Source organism: Galeopterus variegatus, unplaced genomic scaffold (assembly GCF_000696425.1).
Source record: "Galeopterus variegatus unplaced genomic scaffold, G_variegatus-3.0.2 Scaffold11768, whole genome shotgun sequence".
NCBI lineage: Eukaryota > Metazoa > Chordata > Mammalia > Dermoptera > Cynocephalidae > Galeopterus > Galeopterus variegatus.
The window spans coordinates 14872-30678 of record NW_007737879.1 but is presented as its reverse complement, the minus strand read 5'-3'; the positions used below and the strand labels follow the sequence as shown (position 1 = coordinate 30678).

The 15807-nt window shown below is 36.6% G+C and overlaps 1 pseudogene; it reads left to right on the top strand.

Moving 5' to 3' along the window:
* The first annotated feature begins 12838 nt into the window (after positions 1 to 12838).
* Positions 12839 to 14669, top strand: LOC103610773 (annotated as a pseudogene).
* The last annotated feature ends 1138 nt before the right edge of the window (positions 14670 to 15807 follow it).

Below are 15807 nucleotides of genomic sequence, written 5' to 3'. Positions count from 1 at the left end.
GAGTTAAATAAAAAGCAAGTAAAGTTACTATGTCAAAAGATAACTGCATATACCTACCACTGTATCTGATTCTGACTCACTCTTTAAATACTCACATTTACTTTAGAGTTAAATAAAAAGCAAGTAAAGTTACTATGTCCAAAGATAACTGCATATACCTACCACTGTATCTGATTCTGACCGCTAACCCAGTCTGGTCATTGAAATAGTCAGAACTCTTTGATTGCAAGTGATAGAAATCCAACCCAAATTAGCTTATGCAAAAAGAGAGAAGTAATAAAACTATAGGAAGGGAAAGGGTGGCAGTCCTCAGGAATGGGTGGACTCAAGGCTTTCCCTCCCTCCCTCAAGTGTGTGTGTGTATGTGTGCCTGTGAGTGCATGTGTGTGTGCCTGTGCGTGCATGCGTGTGTGTTACCCATCTTTGCTTTTCCATGTTTTGGTCTATTTGTTCCTATTACATATGATGCTTTTTCTACCAGCCTGTGAATATACCCATAAGCACCTCTAGGCTTATATCCTTCAGCTAATGACCAAAAAAGCAGGAAAGCTTTCTGCTCAACTCCAATTCAAAAGGTGCCCGGAAAGAACTCTGATTCCTCTGCCCCAAGACTGAGGTGTTATGATTCCCAGTCTCCACTAAAATCACTTAGTTCATGTGAGGAAAGAGGAAAGACAGAAAGGAAGAGGGAAAAGGAGGAAAAGTGGGAGAGGAAGAGAGGGAGAGGAAGGGGAGGAGGTCAGGACACGTAAGACTCCCAGATGAATAGTTGGAAATTGGAAAAGCAGTCTACTGCAGTCATTGATCTTACACTTTATTGATAACTCTGCCCTCAAAAAGCACTAACATTATTTATATGTTTAGGTTTGCTTACTCAATTTACAGACCTTTTTGACCTCCACAAAAGGTAGCACTAATATATGAGCATGCCGCCGTCAGTAAAGGCAGGTGTCTTAATTGCATGGTCCAAAAAATTGAACTACTGATTGTTTTATTTGAACTACACATCAGAATTTTCTCCTTAAACATTTTTATGTTAAAAATAATACTAAGATGATGATATAGATAATATATAGAATTTGTTTCCAATAAAATAACCTCTGCGTAAAATTTGAAGCTCCCTCACTACTTCTTAACTATTAGAATTCTGAGACCTCTGACTTCTTTGATTTTGTAATTTTGAAAGAGTAAACAGCTTCTCTCATATTTGCCTTTATGTCTCAAAACTTCGGGATTTATGGATTGTTTTCTTTGCTTTGTAGAAGCTTTTTAGTTTGATATAATCCCATTTGTTTATTTTTTCTTTTGTGTTTGTGTTTTTGGGACCTTATTCATAAGGTCCTTACCCAGTCCTACTTCCTGGAGTGTTTCCCGTATGTTTTCCTTTAGCAATTTTATGGTTTCAGGTATTACACTTAAGTCTTTGATCAATTTTGAGTTGATTTGGGTATACGGTGAGAAGTCCAGTTTCATTCTTCTTCATATGGAAGTCCAATTTTCCCAGACCATTTATTTGGAAGCAGTCTTTTCCCCAATTTATGTTCTTGTTGCCTTTGTCAAAGATCAGTTGTCTGTAAGTAGGTGGGTTGATTCCTGAAAAGCAGAAAGACAACCTATGGAATGGGAGAAAATATTTGCAAGCCATACATCTGACAAGGGATTAATATCCAGAATATATAAAGAACTCAAACAACTATACTGTAAAAAAATCAAATCACCCAATTGAAAAATGGGCAAGGGAAATGAATAGACATTTTTCAAATGAAGACATACAGATGGCCAAAAGGTACATGAAAAAATGCTCAGCATCACTAGTCATCAGAGAAATGCAAATCAAAACTGTATTGAGATATCATCTCACCCCAGTTAGACTGGCCATTATTTAAAAAACCAAGAATAACAAATGTTGGTGAGGATATGGAGAAAGGGGAACTCTTCTACACTGTTGGTGGGACTGCAAATTAGCACAGCTACTATGGAAAACAGTACGGAGGTTCCTCAAACAACTAAAGATAGAACTACCGTATGATCCAGCAATCCCACTACTGGGTATATATCCAAAGGAATGGAAACCATTATGTCAAACGGATACCTGCACTCCCATGTTTATCGCAACTCTACTTACAATAGCCAAAATATGAAACCAATGTAACTGTACATCGACAATGACTGGATAAGGAAAATGTGATGTATATTCACAATGGAATACTACTCAACCATAAAAAATAATGAAATTCTGCCATTTGCAGCAACATGGATGAGTCTGGAGAAAATTGTGTTAGGTGACATAAGCCAGACACAGAAAGAGAAATACCATATGTTCTCACTCAACTGGGTGCTAAGAAGGAAAGGAAAGAAGGGAGGAATGGAAGATGGAAGGACCACACAATATGTTGAACTTTCAGAAGGAGAGAACATACCTAAGGGTACTAGAGATGGGGGGGAGGGAGGGAGGGAGTTAGGGGAGTGGTTGGGTAAAGGACATAAAGAAAAATCACGTTTTGTAATAATGAATATGCTAATAATAAATTAAAAATAAAATTAAATAAATTATTTGTTTTAATTTTTAAAAATTTTTTTAAAAACTTTGGGATTTGAACGGCAATTTTCCAAAACAAGCTTTCACATAGAGTATAAATGCATAAAACATTCTGCAAAGTGGTGAATTGGTCCTTTTTCCTCTTTCTCTCTCACATGTGGGAAGAATGCTGTCAGGGAACAAGAAGAAGATGTTCTCTGTATTTGAAAAACACACAAGAAACCCCAACTCAGTGAATGTCACCTTATACACTACAGTCTTCTGATGAGTCTTCTTCTGCTTATCTAGAGTGAGACCTCTTCTCTCTTCCCCAGGGTGTACATCCAGTAGATGCTGTCCGAGCTCACCACAAAAACTGAGATAAAATGATGCTATGCCTGTTTGAAGACACCCCAGATACCTTATTAACTTCATTGTGTTATGTCAGCAGAAAGAAGCTAATGCTATTCCTCGTATAAACTCCTGTCATCTCTTCCAGCACAAATTATCATAGTAATATTTATTCATTATGTAAAAAAGCATGTTTCTTATGGAAGATGGAAAAATACAGAAAACATAAGGAAAACATTTTATGAGATAATATATCAGCTTTTTTCATTTGACACTATACTGTAAGCATTTTTCATGTAATTAAATCTTCTTTGAAAACATGACTATATTGGCTGCAAACTATAATTCATTCATATTAATGCACCATAATTTATTTAATCACTGTTGTTCAATAGTTGCTTCTATGTTTTTTTCTATTATAAAAAGGCTATTAAATATCCATATCCATAAATTTTTTTTACAGCACTGATTATTACCTTGGGATGAATCCCTAGAAATGGAATTACTGGATCAAAGGAGATGAGTCATTTTAAAACTGTTGATAAATATTGCCAAATTCTTGCCAGCAAAGGTGCATTAATTTTCACTCTTACTAGCAGAATCTAGAGGCATTGTTTTCCTTCATCTTTGCTATCACCAGCATCATCATGTGAACATATATTTTAAACAAAAAATTTAAGCCAGGTTTTTGAAATAGAAATTAAAAGTGGATTCATTTTTCAGTTATGAGCTGACTTACTCTGCACCATGGCTAACATTCCAGTAGCTGATGCTTATTTTAAATGCAGTTACTTGTCAACAACCTAAATGTCATCAAAAAGTGGATAGTGAAATAAATTATGGTACATCCATACTATGGAACAATACATAAGCAGTAAAAGGATTGAGGGATATTTGTAGGTTCTGATGTGGAAAATATCAATAGGTTATTTTTTTTGAAAATTATATATACTAGGAGTATTATCCATGTGTTTTTAGAAAAACTATATATATTTTTATACATATATATTTATCTATCTATCTATATGTTTGAATGTTCATAGTTAAAAGATCTGGAGAGATATGCACCAAAGTACTATAAAGAGTCTTCACGTAGAAAGAGCGAATTTGTTGATGGAGGGTTGGGGGATTCCTGAGATGGAAACTTCGAATTGGATTTTATTATAATGAGTATAGGTTACTTTTGAAATTTTGTCCCAGTAAGATTAGATACAATACTCCTTTAGAATTAACAGATTTTTTTTATCATTTACTAGGAAAATTATAGTTTAACAGATTATAAAGCCATGAGAAAACATCTGAGAGGAATGTACCTCTACCTTTATGATCTTATGAGATCCACCTGGTAAATTTAGACACAAAAACATGTCATGCAGTGCATCTTAGGAATGAAGCCAGCCTGTGAGCTGGTGGTAGCTAGTACCCCAATTTGGGTCCCCAATGAATGAGACACACCTTCAGAAATACAGACAAATTAGCAGTCTCCTCCTTTTATTCACCTGTTAACTCTCTGTGAGTGACAGTGACTTAGACAAATCAACACATTTTCTTTTGGCTACAAGCCAGCTCCATAGGCCATTTTTTATTACAACAGAGAATTTCCTTGCACATTTGCCATTTTGTTTGGAACAATTATAATTATACTATAGTAAGTTTTTGTTTTGTAATGTAAAGAATCTTATCAATAAAACATAAGTACTTTGAATGCCAGGATTCTAGGATAATCTTCTTTCCTCACACTTGAAAATTCATAGATTAATGGAAACATGAGTGAATGAATGGATGAATGAATAAAACCATATTGAGCCCTTTTTTTCAGTTGCATTAAGATATTTTTAATTATAGAAACAAGTGAAGATACATTCTGATTAAATGTATAAAATAACTAAAATTAAAGAAAAGATGTTTACTATTTCTTTCTTGGCTTATCCTTCTGTTGAAATTTCTGAAATAGTAACTTGTACTTAAAGTCAATTATAATGTTATTTGGAGAAATAGGCAAATAATAAAGAGCTTTTATTTCATGCTTCTCTAGCAAGGCTACAATCAAATAGCAAACAGTATTATTATATACTTTAATTAATACTTTTATTTGCCTTCAGATTTTTCCAGATTCTACAGAACAAAGCCTATGACAACTTTTAAAAAAATATACAATCAGGGTTTTTCTTCATTTTTTTAGGCTAAGAATAAGGATTCTCATAACTAACAGAATTTCACACTGCTCCCTATTTTCTTATGGTTCAATATAGTAACTATTAATAAATAAGAACAGCAGCTTTACATAGTAGTCTTTGCACTAATAATCTTTTATTTCTCCTTGAAGAATATGATTTATTTCATAAACAGAGAACTTCAACCCAATAGAAAACAAAATGAAACGGAAAATATGGAACACTTAAAATCTTCTTATTAAAAAGAAATGTAGATTTGCTTTATTTCTCTCTCATTAGCATGCATGCATTGGCAAAAATAAGTTATTTTTAAGGGACAATAATAAGCATTATAGTTGCTTATATGAAATTAATCCACATTGTTCAAATATTTTAAATGGTGATTCAGCTCTTCCAAGTGGCAGAATCTCCTACAGTACCTGCTCTACAGAGCTTCTCAGAGATGCATGTACTCCCTTCACTAATGTGTTTCTCAGTGCCTTAGTGAAGGGAGTATCATTGGGACTTTCTCATTAAGGTGTGCGTTTCCAAGTCACACAGGATAATTCAGTCCAACATGCGTGCCAGGTAAGCTTTGGCATCTCCAGCTTTTAAATGTCAGGCACCTTGGTGTCCAAGTTTCAGTCAACCAACTAGGTAAGCCGCTCAGGCCACCTCCGGCTGTACAAGCTAACACATCAAATCCAGAATCTCTATTAAGTATGTCCATATCAATGAATTCAGCCCTATTTAGTATTATATTCTCTGCTTCCTGGTCTAGCATCCATTAAATTCATTCTCACACATGCCCCCACCCCCCATGTTTCTACCGATATATGTTAGCATAGTCTTGCAATTCTTTTGCCATGTTGTCTTTTCCTCCCGTGCTATAGTGTACAAGGAGTATTCAAACAGTTCATGGAAAGATTCATATTATCTTTTAATTTAATTATCCATGAACTTTTCAAAGTATCCTGCCGCGCTCCCAAGTGGCGCACTCTCCAGTGCGCCACCGGGCCGGCCCATATGAGATTAAATATTTGTTGAATCAAGCCATTTCTACTAAAAAGAAAAATGTGACCAATGGAGAACAAACTGAATTCTGCCAACAAAAAAATTGCTCTCTGCCAAAAACTAAGTTATCACAGAGTTGGTATGTGGGAAAATACCGTAATTACACATACATAGTTACTTTCCATATAAATTTGTTCATCCTCTTAGAAAAAAAAATTGAGGATTTTAATCAAAATTTTATGGCACACACCCTTTGATCCTGCATTCAATTTCTAAAAATTTATCTTACAGATAAATGTACTTATATACAAAAAAAAGAATGTGCACAGATAAATGTTTGCTGAATTGTTTTTAAAAGAAAAAGAATCTCTATGTTCATTACTGGAAGACTAAATAAATGATATCACTTCCATTTATTTGGAATATGAAGTAGCTCTTACTGTATCATGGACATGAATCAAAACATGGCAGACATATATGTGCTTATAAGGAACACTCTTCTAGATAAATTGGCACTTGGGGGGAAATCAATTAAGATATAGGACACTATGTTCAGAATAATATTGTGTACAAGTAAAAACACACACGCATGGACGCTTCCTGAAAGAATAAGTAAGAAACAGTCGATAGTTATCTGAATGAGGTAGACCCACATTTTGTTGTCGATACACTGTTTGGATTTTTATTCTATGTATTGTTTTCTTTATCTTAATTAAAAGTGAAGAACCCAAAAAAAAGGGAAGCAAGTCATAGCTATGTAAAGATGGAAGGAGCATTAATGGTCATTAGCTCAGAAAGAAGTAACAAGTGCCTGAGAGCTCACACTATGTACTGGTAGACCTGCAACTAGGACCAGGTCCTCTGACTTCTACTTCAAGATTCTTACCCAATTTTTTTTTAAGTAACATGCATGCTAGTTACCATTTATTGCACATCTACTATGTACAAGGCATTATACTAAGCACTTTTCGAGACTATATATTCTTACAAGAATATTCTTACAAGTAGGGATTGAAAATGTGTATTATTCATCCTTTAGGATCTTTTTATAGCATTGAGCAAATTCCCTTTTTAAAGTAAGTGGCATGGAATACTAGGTACTTCTCAAACCTTATCTCTGTTATCTCTCTGACTTTACAAAGATAGATATTATCATTCTAATTTATAGATAAAGAAACCAAGCACCTTGCTAATGATCACACACAATTTTGCCAAATTCCCAAATTACTCTTCCAGGTACTACTCCATATTCTACACATTGAGACTATGAGTACTGCTTTATTACTATAACTTGTGAGTTAGCTATTACCAACAAATCAGATGTATTTTTCCTTTGTGCATTGACATTCTCTTCAAAACTCACAAGTTTCATTGCCCGATTATATCGTCTTAGCTCTTTCACTACCATGGGCTCTCTTCTTTCTGATTCCTGAACCAAAAATGTTCTGTTACCAGCATTGCCTTTCAACATACATGCACTGGCTCGCTGCAGAAAAATAAATCCTAAAAACTTTACAGAGTCCAAATCAAATTTTGTCCATCCATATCTACTTCTTCTCTTTTGGAAAATATTACCAAAAAAATCACAACATAATAGTCTTAGCATTACAAACTAATTACTGTACATCTGCCACAATAATTACTATATTCGGCAAATTTACAATTACAATTCAATTCCTTTATAATTGTCTCCACACAGCTCCCAATGATAGCTATCATAATAGTCTTAGCATTACAAACTAATTACTGTACATCTGCCACAATAATTACTATATTCGTTAAATTTACAATTACAATTCAATTCCTTTATAATTGTCTCCACACAGCTCCCAATGATAGCTATTTTAGTTTCAAGACTTAAAATTCAGCTGAACAATTTCATTCATCATTAACATGTGAAAATGCAGGGTTCCAACTATATATGCTAACAAAGTTCCAGTGGGAGCCAAAGTTTCAACTTTTTGAACCTACATTTTTCTGTTTTCCATCTTTCGGCCTGGAATCATGCTATATAATTTAGCCTTAGTTCCATGTAGATATTTAAACAATTAAAATATTTCTAAACATGGTTAAATTTCTGTTTTTCCTATGGTATATCTTTCCTCTTAAGCAAGGATATAAATAATGAATTTCTCTTGACGGTTGTACAATATCAACGGTTTCTTTAAAAGTTTTATTGAGATATAATAATTAACACACAATAAGCACCACATATTTACAGTGTAAAATTTGATAAATTTTATCATATATATACAACTGTGAAACCATGACCACAACCAAAATGATAAATATATTCATTACCCCTAATGGATTTTTTGGCATACCTTTGTAATCTCGCCTCCTACCATTTACCATTCCAGGCAACCACAGATCTGTTTTCTCTCACTGTAGACTAAGTGACATTATCAAGAGTTTTATATAAATGGAATCATACATCATGTACTCTTTTTTGGTATGGCTTCACTCATTTAGCATAATTATTTTGGGACTTATCCATGTCATCCTGTATATAAATAGTTAATTCCTTTTAACTTCTAAATAGTATTCTATTGTATGTATATACCACAAGTTGTTTATCCGTTCAGTTATAGATAAACAATTGGGTTGTTTCCAGTTTAAGGCTAATAAAAATAAAGCTGCTCTGGACATTGATATGCAAGTCTATATATGGATATATGCTTTCATTTCTCTTGGGTAAATACTTTGAAACGAAATGAATGAATCATACACTTGGTTTATCGATAACGTTTTAGAAACTGCCAAACTATTTTCCAAAGTGGTTATAACATTACCATCAGCAATGTATGGGACTTCTATTTTCTCCACATTTTTTCCAATACTTGGTATGGCCAGTCTTTTACATTATAATCATTCTCATTATACAGTTTTGAATATACTTTACATATTCTGAATCAAAATTCTTTATCAGATATTTGATTTGCATATATATTTTCTCAGTCTGTGGCTAGTCTTCTCATTTTTTTAACAGTATATCTAACAGCAAAAGTTTTTAAATTGATGAAGTCCATTTTATCATTTTTTATGTAGATAGTGTTTTTGATATAACACCTAAGAAATTTTTCCTAACCCAAGGTTATAAAACTTTATTCTAAAGGAAATATAGAATCAAGATGACAGAATAAATTGTCCCCAGCATCACTCTCTGTCACGATTGGCTAATATACAACTATTAAAAAGCAAAGACTGACAATCTGGGACTGCTGGAGCTTCAGAGAGGACGAGGAGAGACCCACGGAATTTGTGAAGGTGAGAGAAGCCACGGTGAGAGGAAGAAGAAACTGCTCAGACTATTTCAAGCGCCAGCTGCATCAGGGCTGGCTCTGTTGGAGAAGGGAAGAAACACAAAGTAGGAGCCAGCAAAAGCCACAGCTGAGCCCTTTGGATGAGCCTGGAGTCTGCAGAGAAGAGAGCCTCAGAGTACAACATACCAGCATACAAGCCAGAAAGACCACTAACAGGGTTCCTGTGGACACATGTGGGAGTGAGACGATGTAGCTAACAGAAGAAAGGAACTACCCAGAGGGTAGTGAGTCATCTCCAGAGACCCGTGCACAGCCCACCACACGGGAAGTGTTTGGAGTGCATGAGGGAGACTGGCCCACCAGGAGAATTTGGGGTGCACAGTGGGCAGCTGATCTGCCTTCCAATCTGCACAGGCCCACTCAGTGGAGACTGGTCAGGGCAACAGAACTGCAAGGGGTGCAGTTTGCCAGAAAGACTTAGTCCCAGGCCAGAATTTCCATGTAACCCAGGTGTATGTGATGTCACAAGACATGGAAGTGATTAAAAGACCAACAACTAAAATCCAGTCCACACAAAAAGCCTTCCCCAGAAAACCAACAGCAAAGCAGCATGTTAGCACAACCACAAAACTCAAGTGCTGGTCCCCCCCAGCAAGTTCTCCCTATTTTGGAATTAAACAAAACCACAGACCAGAGACAAAGCTCTCATTTAAACCAGTAAAGGCCTAACACCACCAGAGAACAGCTACCAAACCTAAAAGAGGTAACATTCTCCTCAAATGCTCAGGCATCAATGTAAGGACACAAAGATAAAGAAAGAACAGAGAAATATGACACTATCAAAGAAATAAACCAAGTACCAGCAACAGATCCAGAGGGATAGCAGATTTATGAAATGTCTGACAGAGAATTCAGAATAACCCTCTTAAGGATATTCAGAGAGTTACAAGAAAATACAGAAAGAAAATTAAATGAAATTTGGAAAACAATCCAGGAGCAGAATGAAAAACTTGACAAAGAAATTGAATCAATTTTTAAAAACCAAATAGAAATTCTAGAAATAAAGAACACATTATCTGAACTTAAAAACTCGATAGAAAACTCTGACAACAGACTTAATCAAAGAAAAGTATCTGTGACTTTAAAGACAGAACATAGGAAATTATCAAATCAGAGGAACAAAAGAAAATAAGTAAATAAAAAGAAGAGGAAGAAGAAATGAAACAGAAATACAGAAAATATGGGACTCCCTCAAGCAAAATCACCTACACATAATTGGCATACCCAAAGGAGAGGAAAAAGGAAGAAATGTAAAAAGCATATTCAAGGACCTAATGGCTGAAAATTTCCCAAGTATGGAGAAAGATGACAGCATCCAGGTAAAGGAAGCCCAGAGGTCGCCAATCAAATTCAATCCAAAGAGGAACAACCCAAGACACATCATAATCAAATTATCAAAAACCAAAAACAGAGAAAGAATACTGAAAGCAGCAAGAGAAACACATAACATTCAATGGAACCCTAATATGTCTCTCAATGGATTTCTCAGTAGAAACTCTACAGGACAGAAGAGAATGGGATGATATATTCATGGTGTTGAAGGAAGAAAGACTGTCCACTAAGAATTCTCTATCTAGCAAAACTAACCCTCAAATGTTAAGGAGAAATAAAATCTTTCCCAGACAACAAAAACTAAGGAAATTCATCAACACTAGACTTGCCTTATAAGAAATGTTAAAGGGAGTTCTTCAATCTAAAAAAAGAAGGTGCTAAGGAGCAGCAAGAAAACATTCGAAGGTACATAATTCATTAGTAAAGTAAGTTCACAGACAACATTAGAATACTTCAGTGTGATAAGGGTGGTGAATAAACCACTCACATCCTTAGTATGAAGACTGGAGGACAAACCTAACAAGATACTAACATATACAACAACCATATAAAAGATAAGCAACATTAAAAGAAGTAACTTGAAACAACAAATTGTCAAAAAGTGGGGGGAGTGATGCCAAAGCATAGACTTGGCTTTGGTTTTTTTCTTTGTCCTTAGATATCAAAGTTAAGTTATTAGTCTAAAACAATCTGTTGTAACCATAACATGTTTTTGTAAGCCTCATGGTAACCATAACACAAAAACTTACAAGACATACTAAAAATAAATAGTGAGAAATCAAAATACTCTACTAGAGAAAACCACTAAATCACAAAGCAAGACAGTAAGATTGGGAAAAAGGCAAAAGAATCAACAAAACAACCAGAAAAAAAGGAACAGAATGGCAGGAAAAAGTCCCTATATGTCAATAATAATTCTAAATATAAATGGATTAAATGCCCCAGTTAAAGACACAGAGTGGCTCAATGGATTATAAAACAAGAACCAACAACATCCTGCCTACCAGAAAGTCACTTCACCTGTAAAGAAACACACCATCTGAAAGTGAAGGTGCAGAAAAAGATATTTCATGCAAATTGAAACCAAAAAAGAGCAGACTAACTATACTTATATCAGATGAAATAGACTATAAGCTAAGGAAAGTAAAAAAAGATATGGAAGGTCATTATATAATGATAAAGGGATCAATTCAACAAGATGATATAGTAATTCTAGATATATATTCACCCAACTCCAGAGCACCCAGTCATATAAAGCAATTACTACTAGACCTAATGGGAGAAATAGACCCCAACATAATAATAGTTGGGGACTTTAACATCCCTCAGCAAAGGACAAATCATCCAGATGGAAAATTAATCAGGAAATATTAAAATTAATCTCTACTCTAGGCCAATTGGACCTAACAGACATATATAGAACATTTCATCCACAGCTGCAGAATACACATTCTTCTCAGCAGCACATGGGACAGTCTCTATAATAGACCATATCTTAGGTCACAGAACAAGCCTCAACAAATTTTTAGATACTAAAATCGTTTCAACTACCATGCCTGAACCATAATGGAATAAAACTAGAAACTAACAACAAAAGAAACATTAGAAACCATACATACATGGAGATTAAATAACATGCTTCTAAAAACAAATGGGTCAAAGAAGTAATCAAGAAGGAAATTCAAAAATGTCTGGAGACAAATTAAAAGGAAAACACGACATACCAAAACCTATGGGACACAACAAAAGCTGTTCTTCAAAGAAAACTTATAGCAATAAATGCCTATTCATAAAAGAAGAAAGAGTTCAAATAAACAACCTAACATTACACCTCAAGGCACTGGAAAAACAAGAAGAAACCAAACCCAACATCAGTAGAAGGATAGAAATAGCAAAGATCAGAGCAGGAATAAATGAATTAGAGATTTTTAAAAAATACAAAAGATTGATAAAACAATTGGTTTTTCAAAGAAATAACAAAATTGATAAACTTTAGCTAGACTAATGAAGAAAAAAAGAGAGAAGACTCAAATAAATGAAATCAGAAATGAAAAAGGAGGCCCAAGGAGCAGCTCTATTGCACCAGAGCCCTAGTGGCAAGGCCCAGCTCCTTGAAAAAACAGTAACAGTAATATATGGTTATCACCATGCCCTCTGACCTGGCCAAGAAGAAGGCAGCTAAACCGAAGGAAGCTGCCAAAGCTCAACAGCAGCCCAGAAAGGGACATTAAGAAAACGGAGATGCTGTCACAGAATGACAGGTGAGGAGGCCAAAGGCAGAGACCACAGAAGTCGATTTGCTGACCAAGGAGTTAGAGGACTTTGAGATGAAGAAAGCTGCTGCTCGAATAATCACTGGCGTCCTGGCCTCTCACCCCAACAGTAATGACATCCACATTATCAACCTCTCACTCACTTTTCATGGTCAAGAGCTGCTCAGTGGCACCAAACTGGAGTTAAACTCAGGCCATCGTTATGGCCTCATTGGCTTAAATGGAATTGGAAAGTCCACACTGCTCTCTGCTATAGGCAAATGTGAAGTGTCCATCCCTGAGCACATGGACATCTACCATTTAACTCATAAGATGCTTCCTAGTGACAAGACACCCTTGAAGTGTGTGATAGAAGTTGACACAGGGCAGGCCATGCTGGAGAGGGAGGCTGAGAGGCTGGCTCATGAGGACATGGAGTGTGAACAGTTCATGAAGCTCTACCAGTGCCTGAAGAAGCTGGATGCTGACAAGGCAGAGATGAGGGCTTCACGGATCTTGCACGGACTGGGTTTCACACCTGCTACACAGTGCAAGAAGTTAAAAGACTTTAGTGGGGGCTGGAGGATGAGGGTTGCCTTTGCCAGAGCCCTCTTCGTTCGGCCATTCATGTTGCTCCTGGACAAGCCCACCAACCACCTGGACCTAGACGTTTGTGTGTGCTGGGAAGAACTAAAAACTTTTAAGCACATCCTGGTCCTCATCTCCTGTTCCCAGGATTTTCTGAACGGTGTCTCTACCAACATCATTCACATGTACTACAAGAAACTGAAGTATTATTTGAGTAATTATGATCAGTACATGAAGACTATGCTGGAGCTGGAGGAGAACCAAATGAAGAGGTTTCACTGGGAACAAGATCAGATTGCACACATGAAGAACTACATTGTGAGATTTGGTCAGGCAGTGCCAACCTGGCCCAGCAGGCCCAGAACAAGGAGAAGACACTACAGAATATGATGGCATAAGGACTAAAGAAGAAGGTCATGAGCAACAAGACACTTTCGTTTTATTTCCCACCATGTGGCAAGATCCCTCTTCCTGTCATTATGGTGCAAAATGTGAGCTTCAAGTACACAAAAGATGGGCCTTGCTTCTACAGTAACCTAGACTTTGGTATTGACCTTGACACATGAGTGGCTCTGGTAAGGCCCAATGGAGCAGGGAAGTCAACTCTTCTGAAACTGCTAACTGGATAGCTACTATCCACAGATGGGATGATCTGAAAACATTCTCATGTCAAGATAGGATGTTACCATCAGCATTTACAGGAACAGCCTTTGGAATACATGACAAACTGCTATCCCGAGATCAAGGAGAAGGAAGAACTGAGGAAGACCATTGGGTGGTGTGGTCTCACTGGGAAACAACAGGTGAGCCCAATCTGGAACCTGTCTGACAGAAGTGTCGAGTATGTCTGGCCTGGCTAGCCTGGCAGAACTCCCACATGCTCTTCCTGGATGAGCCCACCAATCATCTGGATATTGAGGCCACTGATGCACTGGCAGATGTCATCAGTGAGTTTAAAGGTGGGATGATGCTGGTCAGCCATGACTTCAGACTCATTCAGCAGATTGCACAGGAAATCTGGGTTGAGAAACAGGAAATCACCAAATTGCCTGGAGACATCCTGGCCTACAAGGATAACCTCAAGTCCAAGCTGGTAGATAAGGAAACCCAGCTCACCAAGAGGACCCACAATGTGTGAGATCTCTGCCTGGGCTTGGGTCAGAAACCCCATCTGGGAACTAACAGCTGCTACCCTGGCCAGCCCCTCAGAACAGGACCCTGGGGCTACACTCCTGCATTACTGCAATACTGCTCCCCAGCCTCTCCCTTGACCCTCCACCTGCCTTAGCTGCACTCCGTTATCTTATCTACAGCTGGACAGTACCTGTCTATTTCCTATCCTACTTCCAGTTTGTTTGTCTATGTCTAGGTTCAGCTGGCTGTTTCCTCCAACCCCCCTGCAGCCAGAGGCACCTGAAGTTTAGCCCAAGGGCCCAAATGCTGGATTTGGCCCATGAAGGAGCTTAGGATTCTCATTTGCTCGGTTTTGGTGATGTTGGAGGAATAACCCCCAGCCCACCACCCCCATTCCTTTTTGCTTCTGGTTTGGAGTTCTGAATCAGGGCCTTAGTCCTAGTGGTCAGTTTTTAAATAATTATTTAACAGTGTAACTTTTAGACCTGTGTGACATCTACAAAGCATCCAATAAAGAAAGAGGAAGTCATGGTCCCTAAATGAATGAATGAATGAATAAACATAAAAGGAGACATTACAATTGATACCAGAAATGCAAAGGATCATAAGAGACTATGACAAATGACTATATGTGAACAAACTAGAAAATCTAGAAGAAATGGATACATTCCTGGACATATACAACTTACCAAAGTTGAATCATGAACAAGAAAGTCTAAACAGACCAATAACAAGTAATAAAATTGAAGCAGTAATGAAAACTCTCCCAACAAAGAAAACACCAGCACGAGATGATTTCATTGTCAAATTCTCCAAACATTGAAAGAACTAATACCGATTCTTCTCAAACTCTTCCAAAAAATTGAAGAGGAGTGAATACTTCCAAACTCATCCTACAAGGCCAACATTAACCAAAACCCTTTAACAGTCACAGTAGGGGCCAGCTTTCTAATACATAAAACTTGGGAGACACAATTTAAGCTTCAGTGAGTTTTGGGGGGACATAATTTAATCAGCTACATTAACCAAGTAGATGAAAGACCTCTACAAGGAACTCTGCAAAACATTGGTGAAAGAAATTGAAGAAGACACAAATAAATGGAAAACTATCCTATGTTCTTGGGTTGGAAAAATAAGCATCA